General features: G+C 42.7%; 1 protein-coding gene and 1 long non-coding RNA gene across 13 annotated transcripts in view; one reads left to right on the top strand and one right to left on the bottom strand.

Moving 5' to 3' along the window:
• PHACTR1 (phosphatase and actin regulator 1) overlaps window positions 1-21,301 on the top strand; it is a 503,450-nt gene that overhangs the window by 140,971 nt on the left and 341,178 nt on the right. The window lies entirely within an intron of this gene.
• Window positions 1,689-20,412, bottom strand: LOC109453358 (uncharacterized). 4 transcript variants are annotated; one of them, XR_016018683.1, is made up of 4 exons: window positions 20,172-20,412; window positions 19,565-19,642; window positions 17,596-17,665; window positions 1,689-6,752 (listed from the first exon to the last, which is right to left on the bottom strand). It is a non-coding gene; the product is annotated as an uncharacterized LOC109453358 (long non-coding RNA). The 4 variants fall into 4 exon arrangements; XR_016018681.1 differs by lacking the exon at window positions 1,689-6,752 and adding an exon at window positions 14,850-16,446; XR_016018682.1 differs by lacking the exon at window positions 1,689-6,752 and adding an exon at window positions 16,507-16,863.

The raw sequence follows: 21,301 nt of genomic DNA, 5'->3' as shown, positions 1-21,301 counted from the left end.
AGGATCCAGACCCCAGGAAGGCATTTGATTCATTTAGAACAATAAGAAATTAATATCTTCTAATAGTTCCTTCCCCCCAAATCAGAACCTCAATTCTGTTCATAGATCCACTTTATTGAAATTCTTATAGATGAGAGTAACCTAAAATTTGCCCACTATGAAATGGCAGGTCTTGAGTAACTTGTCCTCATGAATTCACTTTATCATCAGTAGCAAGTGTCCAGCATACTCCCCTCTTCATTCACGCACCTTCCCATCGCCAACCACATCCTTCTTCTAATCTACACATACCGTGATTGTGCTTCAAGTAGAATGACTCTGAGCTGTGAGAGACTCATAGAGCATTGAAAGATTCCCAGCCTGGAGCTGGTATTGTTTCCCTAGGGCATGCAGAAGGAGGAGCAAATTCAGTATGACGTTCAGGTCCTTCCATCATTTATCTCCACCTGATAGCTCAGCCCTATGTACCTAGTAGGTACCTAATAGGTGCAGCCCCCTGCACCATGTACCTAATAATTCAGTCCTATTTCTTATTCCCTAGATCTCTACCAAATAGTCCAGCCCTATCTCTACCCCATGTACCTCTCCCTGATGGTCCAGCCCTATTCCCATCCCTTAAACCTCTACCTTCTTTTTTAGCTCTGCCTCCCACTTTTGTACCACAATGCTGATCTGCAGTTCTACCCAATGGCCCAGGCCTATCTCCCACCCCCTAAAACTCTACCTGAGTTTCAGCCCTTTGCCCTACATTCCAAATAAACTGGATTTCTCACTGTGTAGCAATCCCATCCTCCTCCTTCCTGTCAACCATGATGCCTTTGTTTATAATATTTACCCTGCCTAAATGTCCTTCCTACTCTTTAGTCTTGAAATTTTACCACTTGCATGAAATCCCTTTGGATCAGAATTTCTCCTTCCATCTTTTCACTCTATGCATGTTTTCTTTACCTTACTTGGTAGCACATACTGTTTTTAGAGTTATGTATTTGTTTTATCTTGTTTCCACACACAGGTTACAAGAGTGATGAACTTGGGTTCAATGCCTTAGGTCCTCTTAACAAACAGTCCCTGAGCTCCCCCTCTGTGCCAGGCACTGTCCAAGGAGCCAAGGTTATAAGATAACTAAGACATGACCTTTTATGACCTTCTTTTATAGTCTGCTAATTTCTATACCTGCATAGCACCTGGCAAAGTGCCGTGACAGGTACATTTTGTTGGATAGAATGAAAGGGGGAAAGCAAATCAGCTGGCTGAGTGATCAATGTAGCTGAAAAGAAGCACGGTAAAATAAGACTCCAGAGCTCCTATGCATCAACAACATCCCTAATTGGCTCAAAGAAAACATGCACATCTTCGTCAATAGGATGTCTGAGACTGTGGCGGTACATGTAACAACACATTGCTCCGTCAATTCGAAGAGATGCTTTGACGCACTCATTTCAGGGACATGTGTATCTTGTTTGGAATGCTTTCCTTTTTTCCCCCTTTTTTACAGACTGTTGTGCACAACCTGATTCAATTCATCTAAAATGGAAGATTCATTAACGTATGATTACATGTTTCATCAAGATTTTATCAGTCCCTTTTTTGGAGAGGAATTTAGTAAAATGATTTTTATTAGAAAATGTCAGTTGAACATTACAATCATTCAGAAAACACACTGGAGCCTGATTCCTTGAGAATTTTATTTGAAGGGTCTGCAGCAGGTACATCCATAATCGTGCACAAACATACACCCACGCGCATTCTTCTCTTTTTCTTTCTTTGATGCTAAAGCACATTAAATCTGCCCTTCTGAGGACATCAAAGCTTCGTAACCCCATCCTCATAACACGTACAACCCCAGGACACATAGGTGTTGTGGTACATTAAAAGAAAAATGTTTTATCTGTTAAAGTTGGATACTGCAGTATAGACTATTAGTGATATATGACAAGATAGCTTGGATTTGTTTTTCAATATCCTAAGTTTTTTAAAAAGTAGAGGGATAGACAAAGAAACTTGGAAAATGCTGTTAAAAGTGGGTAATGGATATGTGGGTATTTTTTGTACTATTAACTCCACTTTTACTGGATGTTTGAAAATCTCCATAATAAAAAATTTAAGAAGAGGGTGGTCTCACACACACACACACACACACACACACACACACACACACACACCTACCTTTCTACTTCTCTTTCTGATTTCATGTACATGGAACAACCTCTTAATTATGCAATTCCCCCAGTAGCCTGCTGTAAGGAGGAAACGGGATACAGGATGTGAGTATTTTAGTCCGTAACAAGGAGAACCCTCTATTAAACATTGATGAATTGGAGCCCACTTTGTTTCAGTTCTGTGACTCCTGTAGTCCCGCTTCTTGCCCCCACGTCATGAAGACGCCCCCGAAGTTCTTCATCACTCTTGTCCTTCCCGGCAGTTCTTTAGGCATGATGGAGCCAGGTGTGTCCTCCTCCAGGTGAACAGGGACCAACTCATTGTATCTTCAGTACCTGGTCCTCCCAGGGTTGTGCAGCTCTTGTAGGTCCATTGTTCTCTTTTATTTTAAATATGTTTCTTAAAGTAAGACCAGGTTAGATCATAGGTGAACAAAGTAATGACTATTTATTCAGTATATGCTATGTCACTGCTGGGCACCAGATATGCAAACATAAATAAAACACAGTACCTGCTCTCAAGGAGATTACATTTTTGTGAGAAAGAAAGACATGTAAACAGATAAGTGCATACAGAGCCTTTAAGTAGATTAGCAGTTAGTGGAAGGAAAAAAAAGAGCTTCAGTGTTAAGTACAAGCACTGCATTAGATGTTCATTTAAAGAGCTTTTGAAACAGAATGAAGAACCAATTAATTCTGAGGAAACACAGAATAGGATGCCTGGAGAAGAGGTGGTGTGAGAAATGAGCCATTAAACATGAGGACGGATTCCCCAGACAATGAAGGGCTTGGAATCAGGGGAAGAAGAGGAAATGTTTGGGGAGAGGAACGTGAATGTCTAAGGGCAGAGAAGTATGAAAGGGCAGAGAAGGACATAAGGGAAGGGGCTCGGTTTTCTGCTTTGTCATCATAACAACATACGCTTGTGACTCTCTGCCCCACACGCCAAATCCAGCCTCCACTTGGTGTTGTACATAATATTTATTGGAGCACAGCCTCACCTATGTGTTCACAGGGTGCCAGTAGCTGCTTTTGAACTACAGTGGCAGGGTTGAGTAGTTGTGACAGAGACCTTCGGGTGTGTAAAGCCTGAGAGCTTTACTATCTGAACCTTTGCAGAAAAAGGTTTCCCACCTCTGCTCTTGAACAATATTATTTCTCAAACTTTAATGTATGTATAAATCACGCGGGAACCTTGTTTAAAGGCAGGTTCTGAGTGGGCCTAAAACAAATTCTGAACTTGTAAGAAGCTTCCACATGAAGCCAAATCCGCTGCACAGCTCTAAGGAAACCCTGGATTCTCACGCTTGGCTCTTCCAGAATGGCATCAAAGAGTGGCACCTGAGAAAGCATCTGAGCGTGGAGAATATGGAGAGAACACAACTTATTTCTGGACACAACCTGACTCATTCAATCGCAGTGAGATAGAAAGCCCCGTTTCTGTAATTACAGTCTGAGCTATTAGAAGAACAGCTTTATAAATGCCAAATGGCCATTAATCATGTCAGTCTTCTTCCTTAAAACAAGGCTTATACTATAATCACTGCATGCTCTGCATCCATTCTCCCAGTCTCTCCCGTTCTATTCCTTTTAGCTGAGGATCTTCTGGTGGAAGGCGACATGGGCTCCCTATGCGCTTCATCCCCACTCAGCCACCCACCAGCTGCACCTCACTCTTAGCTGCAATAATTGCATGATCAAACATAATATCAAACTGAAAGGACTTCTCATAAAACATAAAAAATACAAATCCAGTGGGTCTCTACCCTGACCCATAACAAATGTAATAATAATGCTGATTTCCTACCCCATTCCAAAACTCTTGTAATGTTATAGTAAAATACAGACACTCACTCGAATGACTTAACATATCCTTTGCTTATTTCAGCTTGCAGTTGTGAGGATTAGAGGTGGGAACAACCCCTTCCCTTCCCTTTATTTTTAAATAAAGGATTAAAAGTAACTCAGATTTGGCAAGTATTGAATCTGAAAGAAAATTTAAAATTTTCTGGCATTCAAATATGTTTTGCCTAGCAAAGAACTTCCTCTTTCTGCACCACCAGTACCCCCAAAAAAGAAAAAGAAAAGACTTATGTAAAGAATTGAGATTAAAGGGCACTTTGTACATCATTAGCTCTCAAAAAAATAATATTTAGACGAGTTAACGCCACGTGACTCAGAAACATAAGGATTGAATTACCACAGAAAATTCATACATGAACCTTACATGTAATGTGTTCAATAGAGTGCATGTTACAATTTATCTGCAAAAACCATTTATCCCTCCGTGGATCCTGCAGGGTTCTTGGTTGGGCCAGGAGCCAGGGATGAGAGTCCTCACTCTGCTGCTAACTTGGTTAAGTTTGGCAAGTCACTTAAACTTACCACCTCACTATCTGCACCATGACCTACCGGTAAGGCCCAGTCTGCTCTTAGAGCAGAATTTGGTGGACTTGTCCAAGGTCACCAAGAGACAAGCGACAAGCTGAGCCTTCTGGTCTCCCTCAATGTTCTGTGCTGCTCCTATGAAGAAAAATCATCCATTTCTTACCTTGTTCTTGACAGGACAGTAACAGAAGCTTCTCAGTCCAATTGGACCTACTAGTATGACCCCAGTGTTGTCAGTTGCTGTTCTGGTTTTTGGGTTAACACTGGAAATCCCTATTGTGGAGATTTGTGTGAGCTCCCATGAAGCACTGGAGATGTTTAGTTTCTACAAATCAATGGAGAAATTACTAGGCAAGGTTGGCTTGTGTTGTCAGTGTGTTTCACGCTTTTCTGAGAGGGACTGAAGAAACCAAATGGGGCCACATGATGCCAGATGCCTTACGTGTTGCTTGTGAAGGGCTATCATTCTGTTTATAAGTCTATAGAGAGCAGGACCAGGGACACTGCACAAACTAATCAAGAAGGACTGCTCCACCGTGTGTTTCATGGCCAAATGTTATTAAAAAGCTAGGGATGTTCAAAACGTGAATGGGAAGATTAGGAATGCTTTACAACTAATCTGTGAAGCTTTCCAGTATACCTGTTTCTCAAATGATCACAAAATATGGAGGGTAAGTGGTATGAGCAGATAAGGGCAAATTCATCACCACTATAAACAGGGCCAGTGCCTTTGTGCCAATTAGGAAAACGTACCCCTCTGCATGGCACAGTGTTAGTGAGCAGAGCAAAGGCTGGATTTCATACAGGGCCTCGCTGTACAAGGAACAAATGTTTAAATGCTGCTTACAGTATGCTTGTCTCTGTTCTAAGCGAAACCATATATTACTTAGAATCTTCATAATAACCCAGTGATGGGAGTAGTATTTACAATAGTAGCAATATTCATATCAAAATCATTATTCTTCCCAGTTTACAGATGAGGAAACTAAGACAAGGAGCAGGTAAGAAACGTATCCAAGGTCGCACAGCTAGTGAACATCAGAGTTAGAATTCCGCTCTGGTGAGAAAACGATCCTCTAAGCTTCAGTTTATTGCTGCCTCTAGGAACACAGAACCATCACTGTCTTCTCAGGGTAGACTTCCCCTGAAAGATCAAGCATGTAGACACTTAATCTGTACAGTCTGACTAAGGAGACCCTACTGAGTCAAAAACAGTGGTTCCAAAATTTATATCAAGGAAAAAAAGGCCCCAAACCTGCAGCATCCATAGGCCAGGCTGACAACAAAGCCATCAGCGTAGACACTGAGAGCCTTCATCAGACTGCAGTAAAATGACTTGATGGGTGCTTGTGGTACGATTGTCATACCTGTGGTGTGTCATGTCTGGGGGTATATGAGGCTGTTTTCCTTGGGAAGTTCACCTTACGAGCTTCAAAGTCTTGGATGCCAATTTAGGCTCAAGGTAGAGCAGTTTTCAAGACAACAGATCACCTGGATGAAAATGCTGGTAAATTCTGCATAATGGAACAGTGAACACCATCCAGTCCTAATCAACCAGCTGAGAATAGAGAGCATCTGCTGTATACCAGACCATGCAGTTGAAGAACTGGATGCATAGTCCTAATGTCTGGCCCTGGACCCCTCAGCCTTGCTCCATAGCCCACCACCCCTCTCCAGCACACAGAACTCTGGACATTCCCCGGTGTGCCCTGGGGTTTCGCTCTGTGTGGCTTTGCATTTACTCTTATTTCTTCTTGGCATGAGCTTCTTGAGCATCCATCTGGCAAACTGCTCCACATTCCTCAGATGACTCACCTTGTGACATCACCACCCTGTGACGCTTTCCCTGCCTCTCTCCAAACCTCCCGTCCTCTGGCAGCTTTCCCCCTGCACCACATCTCCCTTTCATCAGAGCAATATCAGTTTAGTGTCAAGAATTCAGGCTTTACAGTCAGAGGGTTTTCTCCCACCCAGGCTCATTCTCTATCCGACATCACCTGACCCTTCCTCAAATAGGGATGATCAGAGTGCCGAGCTTACAGTGAGGAAAGATCAGGTGATATACTCATGTCAAATGTTAGCGACTCACCAGTGTGTTTCCTGCTCATATCATGTTGGAGGGTAGTCGTCTGTTTGACGTCCATTGCTCCTCGAGGCCAAGATCAAACTTTTTTACCTGTGATTCCAGAGCACTTAGCAGAGTGCCTATGGAGGAGGCCATCCATGAATACTTATTAAATGCTTGTCATGTGAATAAATATTAGAGCAACAAAGGATCTCAGCGAGGATCTTACCTAATGTTTTGCCACATGTATAAGGACCCCCTTTATAAGTCAAAAGTATAGGCATTTGAAATCTGTGTGGATTGAAAAAATAATAACCTGCTATGGATTTATTGATCCAAATGCATGGATGGATGAACTTTGTATGGATGAACTTTTGAAAGAACTCTGCTGCTCACCATATAATTCAACCCCTATATTTGAGAGGTGCAGGGAAATCAAAATCACAATGAGGGATTTCCAAGGCCATAGAACCACTGGGCAGTGCAGCCAGAACAAGAAATTAAACCTCTTGAGTCCCTGGTCCCTGTTCTGAGGACACTTACCGTCTTACAGTGAAGCCTGACTAACTTACAATATGTAATACGTTGAAAGAAACTGAACGCTGCATATAACCAAGGCTGCATGGTGAGCCAACCAGAGGTGAAATCTTCAGTGGATCAAACACTGATTGCATGGAGCCGTAAATTCCAAATGAGTCCATTGAAAACAGTGCCTCTCAGACGTCTTTACCCACCTCCTCCTGTTTTAGACAACAGTTGAGCAGTGCAAGAGCAGTTGGAGGTCAGCCTGGCAATGCGGTTGCTCTGGGGAGTTTAGAGTAGGGCTCTGAGAATTGAATCACCTCTGAAATATTTTGAGCTCCTGTGCAATGCTCAACTGTTGTCTAAAACAGGAGGAGGTGGGTAAAGACGTCTGAGAGGCACTGTTTTCAGTGGACTCATTTGGAATTTATGGCTCCATGCAATCAGTCTTTGATCCACTGAAGATTTCACCTCTGCCTCCTGTGGTGTCAACAGCACTGAGATGACACATGTAACAGCAGTGAGGTGTTAATAGTCTAGAGGTGCTGTGTAGTGGCTCACAGTTTCACTATTTTAATACAGTTCTTGCTTGCAGTCATGTTTTGCAAGCAAAGGTTAGCTTTGCTCAAGTATAGAGCAGATTACAGAGGAATGGCTGGAGGCACTGAAGATTGCCAGCCATCTGAGCAAGAAATTTGAACTATGAGTTTGAAACAAGGCAGAAACAGTGGGGCAAATGGAGTGAGGAGAGACCTGAGGGAGAGTTAAGCTCTCTAAGGAGAGAGTCTAGGTCTGTTTTGCCCCGTTGTGTGTGGAAACTGAGAAAGAAGGTGGAATAGAGAACAATGTCATTGTCCAGGGCCAATCAACCAATTAAAATGTAACTCCATGCAGGGAAGCCTTGTGACTCAGGCAAGTAGGACGCCCTGAGAGCCTTCTGGGCTCCTCCTGCTTTTCCCAGGTGCCCACAATCCTCTGGAATCCTCTAGAAGCTTCAAGCCTCATGTTCTAATTATTTCCTTTCTCCTATTTCCCTCAAATCTGATCTGCAACCCTCCCCTTGGGACCTTTGTACCCTTGTCAGACACTTACATGGCCTAGACCAGCAACAACAAAAGGTAATATCAAGGGCTGACATTTATTTAGTACAAAGTATTTTACATCTATGGTCTTTATTTTGTCCTCACAAGAACTCTCTGAAGAAGATGGTACCGTCATCCTCATTTTCAGATGGTGAAACCAAGCAACACAGAGGTAAAGTGTCAGGATTTGAGCCCAGGCTGTTTGACTCCACAGTCTCATCCAGTGTCACACTAATAATAGGTGATGAATCTGGTCCATTGTGGCAATTCCTCTATTCTTTTTATTATTATTATTATTATTATTATTATTATTATTATTATTATTATATTAGTTTCAGGTGTACAAAACAACATAATGATTAGGCCTTTACACCCCTTACAAAGTGATAACCGCCCCCAATCTACTACCCATCTGACATTGTACGTAGCTATTACAATACCATTGACTATATTCCCTATGTTGTACTTTACATCTGTGACTATATATATACACATACAGAGGGTGCCACAAAAATGTATACACATTTTAAGAAAGGAAAACTGTATTAAAATTGTAATACTCAATATGTACCGATAACAAAAGATGAATACAAGTCACGTTTGACTTCTGCAATTACAAGAGGTGCTCAAAGTGGTTACCATCAGCGTCCAGACATTGCTGATTACGGCGAACTACTGCTTGAGCGTAGATAACATCACTTAAAATGTGTATACATTGTTTTGGCACCATGTGTGTGTGTGTGTGTGTGTGTGTGTGTGTGTGTGTGTGTAGTTAGTTATAAACATTCAGTATTATTCAGCTTCAGCTTCAGGTGTACAGAGCAGTGGTCAGGCATCTACACAGTCTATGAAGTGATCCCCCTGATAAGTCCAGTGCCCATCTGGTACCCTTCCTCTATTCTTATATGGGTACTTTCTTTGTCTTCATAGTAGTTAGAAGACTATTGTATACATATTTATGGATCTGAATGGATCAATATTGAAAGAATATCCACTAAGGCCACTTTAGTCCCAAAATACCATTCGAGGCTGGAATGCAAACAGCTAACGTTTATTGAATGTGTACTATGTGCCGGACTTACTACACATTTATGTGCATTTGCTCATTTAAACTTTCGGACAACACTTTGAGGTAGGTGCTCTTATCATCAACTCTAGTTTGTAGATGAGGAAATGGAACCACAGAGATCACACGGCCACTCAGGGACAGAGCTGGAATTCAAACTCTAAGATTGTCTCCAGCGCTCACACTTTTAACCACAGTACTTGCTGCAAAACAGGTATGCTGGTAGTTAAGTTGAGGAAATTTATGCATAATCAAAAGTCAAAAAAAAAATGTATCCCAAAATAATATAATATGTGCTGTGGGTTCTCATGGCCTCCTTCAATGGTGAGCACATCCTTGAGGAGAGGAGCAAAGTTAAGGAAGATTTGAACAAGCAAAAAGAAAAGGGCAAAGCATTCCAGACATGGAGGTCAGTGTGAGAAAATACGAAATAGGGTAGAAACATAATAGATTTATTGATTAGCAGGGTCAGAGATTTCATGTTGGAGGGAATGGGTGAGTTGGGGCTCAAAAGGTAATTTGGGGCCTCGTTTATCAGGCTGGGAAAATACGTTCTTTTTCATGTAGATATTTTTGAAAATAAAACACAGAAAAAGAAAAGGAAAGGAAAGAAAGAAAAGAAATGGCAGAGTAACAGCTATGATCCGGGGACGGGGTGGGGTGGGGGGGTAATACCGAGCCTCAATTTCTCCATCTGTAAAACAGAGCTGCTGATACTACCTTGCAGATAGTATAAGCCAGTGTGTGCAAAGTGCGAAGCACATGGCCTACAGCACTGTAAGTTTGCAATAAATGCAGTTATTCATCTCATCGCAGGTCACAGGATGAATAGTATAGGTAAGACCCTGTCAGCAGGGAGCTGCATTAAAGGGTGGGGGATGTAGGAATAGAAAGGACACTGGGGACTCTTGTTGATGCACTGAATATCAGGAAAGAGGGCGATGATATGTGCTGGGTGTCTCTTAAGTGTCCAGCCTAACTGGCACTCACAGAGGAGGTGGAGAAGTCAGGAAGAGAGAGAGCTGATTTGCGTGGGAGCACTCTGTTTGGTTGTAGACAAGCTGTACCTGCAGTGACAATGGGAATAGCTAGGAGGGAATTGGAGAGAGGGACCGGGAGCTCTTTAAAAGTCATGAATTACAGCCATGAGTTCGGAGTCATCTGTCTAGATGTCATTTATGCTCCATTCCCTCAGTACTCTTCCTGCAGAGATGTCCATGGCTTCCTTATCACTCATGGTTCAGTTCGCATGTCACCTCCTATGAGGAGCCTTCCCTGATCACCTTAAGATAGAGTAGCAGCCCCTGCGGTCTCTATCCCATCACTGTTTTTCTTCATAACTCTTACACTGTCTGGAGTTGTAATATTTGTCTGTTCACTTGTTCACAGCCTGCCTTCCCCAGGAGAACAGGGGCTTGGTCCTGTCCCCCTACTGGATCCAGGGCCTAGAAAAGTGTTTGGGACATAGCAGGACTCAGCATTCCTAGTCAATCGCACTAAGCACTGTTAAACTCAATAACTATAAATACATTTGAATAAATGAAGCTATAATGTATAGGAGGGAAGTGCAGAAGGTTACAATGCAACCCCTTGGAAACATCCATTTTGCAGGAGGCGGGAATGAGCTAGAGAGTAAATATGGGATCAGAGAGGTGGGAAAGAAAGCAAGACACAGAAGTATCCTGAAGACCAAGGGCAGGAGATAATGACAAAAAAAAAAAAAGAAGAAAATTCAGCATGGTGAAATGCTGCAGAGACCTTAAAGACAATGAAATATAAGAACAAGGCATTTGCTGGCGGCTGGGGCTCCACTGGGCTGTAAGCACCTGGGGGTGAGAGAGAAGGTGTGATGAAGGAGGCAGGTACCGCTACCCACCAATCTCTAGGGATCTCTGAATGGGAAACAGGGTTGAAAAGTAAGACAGCACTTTACTGGGAGAAGAATGTAAGAGAATAGCTCCTACATAGGAGAGAATTAGGCAGGAAAAGGGAGAGATTGAAGATGCTTAAGAAAAAGAGACAGGATGGCCGGATGGCTCAGTTGGTTAGAGCATGAGCTCTAAACAACAGGGTTGTTGGTTCAATTCCCACATGGGCCAGTGAGCTGCGCCCTCCACAACTAGATTGAAAACAACGAGCTGCCGCTGAGCTTCCGGAGGGGCGGCCGGATGGCTCAGTTGGTTAGAGCAGAGCTCTTAACAACAAGGTTGCCAGTTCAATTCCCACAGGGGATGGTGGGCTGCACCCCCTGCCACTAAGATTGGAAAGAGCAACTGAACTTGAAACTGAACTGTGCCCTCCACAACTAGCTGTGTTTCCCTGAAAATAAGACCTAGCCAGACACTCAGCTCTAATGCGTTTTTTGGAGCAAAAATTAATATAAGACCCGGTCTTATTTTACTATAATATAAGTTTATCTTGTCTTATCTAACATAATTGTCTTATCTAACATAATATAAGACTGGGTCTTATATTAATTTTTGCTCCAAAAAACCCATTAGAGCTGATGGTCCGGCTAGGTCTTATTTTCAGGGAAACATGGTAGATTGAAGGACAATGACTTGACTTGGAGCTGATGGGCCCTGGAAAAACACACTGTTCCCCAATACTCCCCAATAAATTTTTTTTTAAAAAAAGGAAGAAAGGAAAGGGGACAATGATAACAAGAAGCGACACCTGCCCATAAGGGGTGGCAGACAGATTGAGCAGATCCGTGAAATTGCCAAAATCCACATAATGATTTTTTTATGACTTGTGGAAATGGGTCCCATTACTACATAGTCATAACCTCAAAACTGTGAAGAGAAATATAAAATTGCATAAAACAAATGCTGACTAATGCCTTTGTTGTATGGAAAGAAGTGTTTTCATCTGCTTAAAATCAATTTAGGAGCAACACGAGCACCCAAAGCAAAATGAAAAAAACAATTAGAGAAAGATGAAGATGGTCAAAATAGAGAAAGGAAAGATAAGTCTTAGGACTTGTCACCCTGTCGACTAGCTCCCTGGTTGAAGCAAGCCCCTTGCCCGTCTGGAATGGCGGCTGTCTACCCTGAACAATGGGATGGTGCCCGTCTCTTACTTGACTTGTGAGGTTTTCGCATAGGTTCAATAGAAACATAATATGCTGTAAGGCACTTAGAAGCATGTTCTAAATGAATGCGGCTGTTGTAGTAAGGCTTGAGAGTAGTTTCATTACCCCCGATGTAACGAGACCGCTCTGTTCCATGCTCTCTGAGGATGGTCCAGTTCCCACAGCTCCCTTCTCCACTGCAGCGGTCAGAGTTGGGACAGTTTGATAAAGCTGGGGCCCTATGGCTCATGGGACATGCCATCTTGATGGCCTTCATGTCCATTCTCTCTCTCATGTCTCGTATCTTCTTTCACATCATCCCCCTTCTTTCCTCCTGCATATCATTCTCTTTTATGTGTGTGTGAGTGTGTACACGCCTGTGTATACACATTATCACTGCAGATCATAAGCATTTAAGGGCAGAGACTTACTCCAAACATTTTTATCTTCTAATACCTAGAATGCTATGCTCAGTAAATCTTTACGGATTTTATTTCCATTTTCATTTCTTTTTATACATTTGTAAATTAGCATATACTTTCATTAAAAGGATAATATACAAGAATTATGTTTAAATTCAAGACAATTACAGAATTACATTTTTGAATTCTTGGAATTTCATACACCTCGACATGGCATCGATACATCATTCACTCATTCATTTATTCATTCAACAGCATTGAGCACACATTATGTCCAGGCCGTATGCATACATGCAAGTGCACGCGTGCACGCATACACACATGCGCACACACCTGCTCTCTAGTAACTCAGTCACTATTCCTGTGAAAGGAATACTAATCATAAATAAATAATTACAGGATGGCTTAACATGTTCTAATATGAGTGCCAGGTAAAGGAGCCACTGGGGTTGTCCTGATAATTAAACAGTGGGCACAGGGGCATAGGGTCCTAAAGGATGAGTAAGAACATCCTTCCCGTGGAAAGCTTTCTTTGTGCTTGGTATTTCCAGCATCATCCCCCTTCAGTTCCCCTGCAGCCAATGCAGATCTAAGGGCATAGCTGCTGTTTGCTCATATCTACAGACTTGAGTGAGAATAACACACATCCCTGTGGAGAACAGGGAGGGTTCCCTGGAGTCTCCTTGCATCACGCCTGACAGACCCAGGTAAAGAAATGCTTTTTCATCAGGCTCCAGAGTGGCCTTTCCATGTTTATCTGATGCTGTTTGAGGACGTTTTGGGGGGAGGGTTGCCCACAAGTATCTGTCCAAATCCCTTGCAGGCTCTCAGGATGCTGAGGAATTTATTACCTTGGTTGTTTCATGTAGGCAATTATCATTTGACTCATTTAAAGGGAAATGCCTGCATGCCTTTGATCAGAGAATTCCTATTATCTGGAATATTGGTTTTCTAGTAAGCGGGGGTAGGGTATATTTGAGGCTTTGCCTATTTATTTCACTTTGAAGTTTTAAATTGTAGTCTGGCTTTAGAAATGGCAAAGATGCATTTTCTTTCTGTCTCTCTTTGCCACTCCCCTCACAGGGCTTGTTTCATGAATCATTTCACCAGAAATATTATTTGAAAGTTTCCATTACAATGACACAGCCCCTTGTGGTGGCTTTATTCCTAGAGCACGTACTGTTTTTTTATATACAAGGTGTGATCAAAGAATATGGTGAATGTTAAAACTAAAAAAAAATTATTACAGTAAAAGACACATTGCCATTAATCCCCCTCAAAATACTCCCCTTGCTTCGAACACACTAATCCCATTGTTCTTACCACTTTCTGAAGCAATTCTGGAAGTCCTCTTTCATGAGTGTATTTAGTTGCGCTGTCGTGGCTGCCTCGATGTCCTGAATCATTTTGACTTTGGGGAAGAGCCAGAAGTCACACGGTGCCAGATCCAATGAATAAGGTGGATGAGGACAAACTGTAATGTTTTTATCTGACAGAAATTGCCATGTACCAGAAGCGATGTGTGACACGGAGCGTTGTCATGATGGAGGATGATTTACGGCACACTTTAAAACACACTTTCTCTCAACTGTAGCTCACACCTGACTGACTGCACCAAACAAGTTGAAACTTGTCACATGCTGTTACTAAGGTTTGACGCATTCCTTCCCATATTGAAGATCTCTGCCTTTTCGTTGGATGGCACTCGGCAGCAGCAGTCACCATATGTTTTGATCACAACGGAAAGGCTCCATGTCACACGTCGCTCCTGGTACAGTAATTTCTGTCAAATAAAAACATTATGGTGTGTCCTCATCTACCTTATTCACCAACTTTGGCACCTTGTGACTTCTGGCTCTTCCCCAAAGTCAAAGCGACCATGAAAGGTAAACGTTTTGAATCTATTCAGGACATGGAGGCAGCCACGACAAGGCTGCTAAAGACACTCACGAAAGAGGACTTCCAGAATTGCTTCAGGAAGTGGCAAGAATGACAAGTGTGTTTGAAGTGAGGGGGAGTATTTTGGGGGGGGGGGATTAATGGCAATGTGTCTTTTACTGTGACAATTTTTTTTTTTAATTTAAACATTCACCATATTGTTTGATCACACCTCAGATACCCTTATAATGTGGAAAACAGGGAGGCTGTCCTCTGATGACAGTGACACAGGAAACAGGTTATGGGAACACATTTGACCAGTTAAAACCCTGTCCAAAGAAGCTTAATGAAGTGGAAAAGAGTTATGATTCTACTGTAACCTTAAGATTCTGGCTTCTTGTTGCATTTTGGTAAAGCAAACCACAGAATGTATATCCTTACATTAAAATTTTTGTCTTATTGCTAAAAAAGCAACTTGAGAAACACATTCAAATGTCACAGACTTACACATTCCTAAAAAAACTGAAGAATTTTTTCAGGTTAAAACGTCACTCTCAGTGCTAGCAATTCCCATATTAGAGGCAAACATCTCAATAATTTCTATTATTATAAACATTCTCACTGAACAGTTGTTGGCACTAACCACCTTAAATACATTTCTTTTATTGGGGAAGGGGAACAGGACTTTATTGGGGAACAGTGTGCACTTCCAGGACTTTTCTCCAAGTCAAGTTGTTGTCCTTTCAATCTTAGTTGTGGAGGGTTCTGTTCAGCTTCAAGTTGTTGTTCTTTCAGTCTTAGTTGTGGAGGGCGCAGCTCAGCTCCAGGTCCAGTTGCCATTGCTAGTTGCAGGGGGCACAGCCCACCATCCCTTGCGGGAGTCGAACCAGCAACCTTGTGGTTGAGAGGACATGCTCCAACCAACTGAGCCATCTGGGAGCTCAGCGGCAGCTCAGCTCAAGGTGCCGTGTTCAATTTTAGTTGCAGGGGGCGTTGCCCACCATCCCTTTCGGGAGTCAAGGAATTGAACTGGCAACCTTGTGGTTGAGAGCCCGCGCTCCAACCAACAACTGAGCCATCCGGGAGGCAGCTCAGCTCAAGGTGCCGTGTTCAATCTTAGTTGCAGGGGGCAGAGCCCACCATCCCTTGCGGCACTCGAGGAATTGAACTGGCGACCTTGTGGTTGAGAGCCCACTGGCCCATGTGGGAATCGAACCAGCAGCCTTTGGAGTTAGGAGCATGGAGCTCTAACCGCCTGAGCCACCGGGCTGGCCCTTAAATACATTTTTATATTAAATGCTCAAAACAACTCTTTGGAGAAGTATTATTATGCCCATTTTACAGATGAGTAAACAGAGAGTAGAGAGATTGGGTAAGTTCCCCAAAGCCAGGCAACCAAAGTAGCAGCAGATGCTACGTCTGCTTTTCCCACATCAGTGCTTTGCTGGGGAAGAAAGGAGAGGCAGAAAAGGTGGCCAGCCAGGCTTGATAAATAAGCCTAAATCCTCGGTTTAAAGCTAAGTGATTCATTAGGACCAAATGTTATAAACAATTTAGGGCTGCAGTCCTAGGACAGATCCCAAACAACAGAGACCCCAACAGGGAATCCACAGGGAGAAACCCATTAGCAGCTCATGAAGATGGGGTGTAATGCAGAAAGGGAAGGAGCCAGAGAGGGCAGAGAACTGCTGTCATCATTCCTGTCTGGCGCTTGCCTCTCTGCGGGGACTGTCAACATTCTGAGGCAAGTGGAAACTTCAGGAACACGGATCAACAATGCTTTAGCTGCCACTTCAAAAAAAATAATGGAGGGATTAGAAGACGTAGATGATGAGGGGGAAAAAAAAAAAAAGAAGTTTGGTTCAAAGCATGGAATCCCAACAGAAGCTGGTAGTTGGTTCCAGACTGGCGTGTACTCCATGTGATGAGATAGCTCCTTTCCCTCCTTCTCCCTCCTCCTTCTATTTTTAATGAGCTCAAGCCTTTCCATCAGCCATGTGCTGGCCCACTCATTTAGGCAGCACAAAAGGCGGGCCTCCTTTTCCTCTGGGCCGTTTGCCGGTTCTTCCAGAGTTTTGGGAAATCAAGACCCCTCCTGAGCTCCCCAAGCTGGCCTCCACCTGCCCCTCTCCTTGGGGACTTCTCTGCTCCTTTGAACAGGTACTAACAGGAAGAAGGAAGGGACTTTCATGCTAGAATGCCCAGTGCCTGAAGACAGTACAGGGGAGGTTTAATATTATAATAAGCATAACACGTTGCAGCTTTCTACTGAGTGGAATGCACCTCCCATGCTTTTCTATTCATTACCCCCAAATCCTCCTGGACAACTCAAAAGCCCACCAGCCACGCTGAGCACTCAGAAAGTCTCCCTGCTCCACTCCAGCACTGACCCTTGTCATTCAATAGTGTCCATCCATGGGATGTCACCTTTTGAATCCCCAAAGCAGAAATTCTCGTGCACTGAGAGCATGACCTGAGCACTTTGTTGTTATTCTTGCATTCGTTTGCCACATGCTTTCCACACATATTTATTGAGTCCAGTAGGTACCAGGCATTATTCTAGCTGTTGAGTACAACAGTATTCCTAATCTCAAAAAGCATATCATTTCATAAAAAAGTTTTCAACACAAATCCAAATTTTAATAAACTACATCTAGGTGGGCACTTTATAATTAACCATAAATTTTAAAAAATGAAAGTCATCAAAAAGGAGTTTTAGTTAACTCAGCCGTTTAGCTCCTTTTAAAGACCATGGATTGTGTAGCATAATTTTGGTAAATAAACTTTTTAATTACATTTGCGCGTACCTTTTAGCTATCTGGAAAACGCATGCATCCAGAATGACTTTGTATTAGATGGCTTTGATGCAGGAATAACTCCATAGATCTCAGTGGCTTGCAATGTTTATTTCTCATTCATGATACATATGGGCTCTCTTACCAGCTGTGGGTCTGCTCCACATGTCCTCTGATTTCAGAACCCATGCTGAAGGTATCTGGAGCACACTGACCTTGTGAGAGGAAAAGAATAAAAGAACTGGTGGAAACATGCAATGCCTCTTCAAGCTTCTGCCTCCATGAGGTGTATGTTACACTCAATCATATTTCATTGCCCAAAGCAGGTCACAACATCAAGGTCAAAATCAGTGGGGTAGGGATATACTCGTCCCACAGACAAGGGATGAGAGAGGAAAGCAAATATTTACTGAATCCCAAGGCATTAAGTAAGCCTATTCAGCTGGCTGGAGTGGCTGTATCTATATTTTTATCTATATGTACCTCAAAGACAGATAATGATCCAACGTACTAGTCAACGCATGCTGGAATAATTACAAATGTCAAAAAACACACACACATGATACTTGAGAATGTAAGCGAATCTGACACCAGGCTTCAAACACTCTTCCACCTTGCACTTTGGAGGCCTGGAAAGGAACTGAAGTGATTTTGTCAGCCTTCTCTCAAATTTCTGTGACATTTGGGAGCAGATGGCAGCAAGAAGTTGTGCTGATGAGCTAAACAGTCTTCCTTTAGCCAGTGTTTCACAGTTATGCATTGCCATTTTGATGCATTTAAAGTTTTTATTTTCATACGTTCATTCATTTAACAAAGGAGATAACTTAGGCAGATTTTAAATCTAACTACAGCAAAAATTTATGGTTCGGCTTTTCTTTTTTCTTTTTTTTTTTAACTATCCCCAAACTGGCCTAGCTTGATTGGAGTCAAGCTCCCAAGGATATAACAAACACATAGGCCCACCTGTGAAGTCCCTCTTGCCAGTGTCTCTGCCTTCACTGCTAGTATCTGGCCTAAGACACTTCCGGTCACCTGGATTCCTGCCTTGTCCCCTTGCCAGGCATCCCTCCTGCTTGCGCACTGCCCTACAGTTCTTAGCACCACAGCCGGTGTGAGCCTTTGAAATAGAAAGTCAGATCACGTGCCTCCTCTGTTCAAAACCCTGAAATGGCCCCCATTTCAGTCAGAGCAAAAGCTAAGCACCTCTAGTCATTTACGGGTCATACCTGATCTCGGCCCTGACATCCCCATTTCCTTCTCCCTCTTCCCCACTCACCATCCACATGGAATGCACAGGTGGGGTAATGGAGGGTGGGAGACATGAAACTATCATTTCTACTGAGTAGGGCAAGTTCTACAAGTGATATGAAAGATGCCAGTAGAGGAAAATAGGTTGCATTAGAAGCTGTTCAGACATGGGTGATGGAGCTCTGAGGAAGAGTCAGGCCCAACCGAACCAGGCTTTAAAGTAATCCTGGGATTTCTTATGGAAAAGAAGGGAGATAGAGGCTTCCAGAGATGGAAGAGGGAGACAAAAAGGATACAGTCTTGACAGTATAGAAATACCTTGTTTTATTGCACTCCACTTTATTGTGCCTCACAGATGTTATGTTTTTGTTCGTTTGTTTTTCAAATTGAAGGCAATACCTTCCACCAGCAAAAAGATTACAACTCCCTTTATTATGATACTCATTTTATTGTAGTGGTCTGGAACTGAACCTGCAATACGTCCAACACATGCCCGTATTAAAAGTGTGCAGGCAACACTCTTAGGCCAGTAATGTAGCTGAAAAAGAGATTTGAAAGGAAGGGAAATCCCATTATTCCAGCCCCTACTATGTGCTGGGCCTGCTGGGCCATGCTTGGCACTTGATAAACACGATTCCCTGACTCCTTCTGTAAGCCCCATTGTACAAGCGAGAAAACCTGGGACTCTGAGAGGTCAAAAAAGGTCATGTCATCAGTCAGGTGCAAAGCCAAACTCATGCTGGCTGACTCCAGAGTCTCTGCTCTTTGCATCAAATACACAGATGCTCTGTAGGCTGGAAAATTGAAATCCAAAAATAGAGTCAAGGGGAACAAGATTTTGCTGTTACTTCTCAATCAACTTGTACCTGTCAACGGCGGCAAATCGCTGCTTTAAGGTTCTCCTGTTCTCCGTACGTCTCCAGATTCTCCACGGGAATTGCTGCCTGGATAATAACAACAGAATGGCTTAACAGTTAGTAAGCAGCAAGATAAATCATAAACTAATGGGCTAGCTAATCCCTGACAGGCTCTAGACATATGAAAGATGGCACCGAAACTCCTTAATTGTTATATACTCAGGGGTTGAAAAACTTGAAAAACTCAGGGATTAAGGGCACTGACCTCCTGCACAGCTGAACGTCCACGTGTAACTTTTGACTCCCCCCAAAATTAAGTACGCATAGCCTACTGTTGACCAGAATTCTTACCAACAACATAAGCAGTTGATTAACACATATTTTGTATGTTGTATGTATTATAAGCTGTTATGACATACGTAAACAGTGTTTTTGATATTTCAATATTTTTTTGATATTTCTAGGCTATGCAGTTCATCTGTGCGTTTTTTCAAGTTGTCACAAATCTCAAAAAAATTTCCAATATGTTTTTGAAAAGAATCCACGTATATGTGGACCTGCATGGTTCAAACCCGTGTTGTTCAAGGGTCAACTGGACATGGTTTTGAAAACTTACGTTTTGCTGCCCCCTTGTCCCTCCTCCTTGTGACCCGATGTCCTCTGGGCCTCTGCAGCTTGTGAGGGGATAACGCCCGTAGTTTTCAATCAACCTGTCAACCCCTCTTTTCCAGCCCTCAGACTGACCAAAGGCAAAGAAACCATTTGCTTCTATTTTTTCTCTTCTTCCACTGTTACTGTAGATACTACTTCTCCCTCAGGGACAGACAGCTGAGGTTCTCTCCACACAGGCAGCTCACTCAAGGAGTCACATGAGCCTCCAGAATTAGCAAAGCAGCCCTGTTGTTTTTCCAGGAAAAAAAGATTCATGAACCCTCACTTCTACCATATTTCCCCGAAAATAAGACCGGCTCTTATATTAATTTTTGCTCCAAAAGACACATTAGGGCGTATTTTCAGGGATGTCTTATTTTTCATGTACAACCATCTACATTTATTCAAATACAGTCATGTCATCTTCTTCTGGAACATCGTGATAATGTACTAAATGCGTCCCTCTGGCTGACGATCTTAACGGGCTTATTTTCGCCATAGGTCTTATTGTCGAGAAACACGGTAGTTACTTGAGGCCAGCTGTGCCCTCTCCCTAGCAGGACAAGAGAGGGAAGACACCCCAGGCCGACGATAACGTGTGCTGTCAATTAGCTCACCTTATTGGCAATTTGCAGGGACATATATATATATCTTCCACTGGGACCTGTGGGATTTTTATTGAAGCCCCTTTGCTTTCACTTTTTAAACTTTATCGCCATCTTGTGGCTAGTTCAGACATTGCATCTGAATGATTCGGCACAGGTAATCTGCCTTGCAATCATTCACTCATCTATTCACAAGTACTTTAGGAGCCCCTAATATCTCAGTCACTTGCAGAAAAACCAACTGATAAAAGTAAAGAATAAGAAATCCTAGGAGTATTATTGTAATTGTTATTTAAGACGCTTTAAACCTCAGTAGTCAGGCTGGCATTGCCAAGTTTAAAGAGGCATTGAACTTCTGCAGCCTCTAGCTGACCTTTCAGCCCAGGCATGCTATCGCCCCTAGGAGAGCTAGCCATGTCCTTCTATATGACGAGTCATTAAACAGGTTCCCATTAGAGTTGTGGGACATCTGAGAAACAGAGTGGTATAT

The sequence above is a fragment of the Rhinolophus sinicus genome, chromosome 14 (assembly GCF_057876585.1).
Source record: "Rhinolophus sinicus isolate RSI-liver-muscle chromosome 14, RSI-T2T, whole genome shotgun sequence".
NCBI lineage: Eukaryota > Metazoa > Chordata > Mammalia > Chiroptera > Rhinolophidae > Rhinolophus > Rhinolophus sinicus.
This window is presented reverse-complemented; position numbering and strand designations above follow the sequence as displayed.